Here is a 415-nt window from a genome sequence, read left to right as displayed (position 1 = left end):
TTGCAAAACTCAGTCTGGTGATCCGAAAATAGTGTTGATCGATTCTAGAGGTATGTTTGAGGTTTGTGAAGCTTTTCAAAGGTCAGTTGAATGAAAATGATTTTTTTTTTAGTCGGACCCACTTTGGGGCCCGACCTGACTTCTTGTTTCCTGAGGTTTTTGAATCAAGAGTTAAATTGATATCTTAAACTATATGTTTATATGAGTTAAGTATAAAGTAAAACCAAAAGGGAGGAAGCTATTCTGACAAAATGTCGAGCATGCTGATTATTTCCTTTACAATTGAGGATAAATTTGGCCTCACACAAGAGCACTACATTCTTAAAATTGGTGGAGGACCTGAAACCCAATCTCCCTAGAAGAGGATAACTTTGAAGCATCTGTCTTAAAATATGGGAAAGAGGATCCAATTATA

The sequence above is a fragment of the Cryptomeria japonica genome, chromosome 2, assembly GCF_030272615.1.
Source record: "Cryptomeria japonica chromosome 2, Sugi_1.0, whole genome shotgun sequence".
NCBI classification, from domain to species: domain Eukaryota; kingdom Viridiplantae; phylum Streptophyta; class Pinopsida; order Cupressales; family Cupressaceae; genus Cryptomeria; species Cryptomeria japonica.
This window is presented reverse-complemented; position numbering follows the sequence as displayed.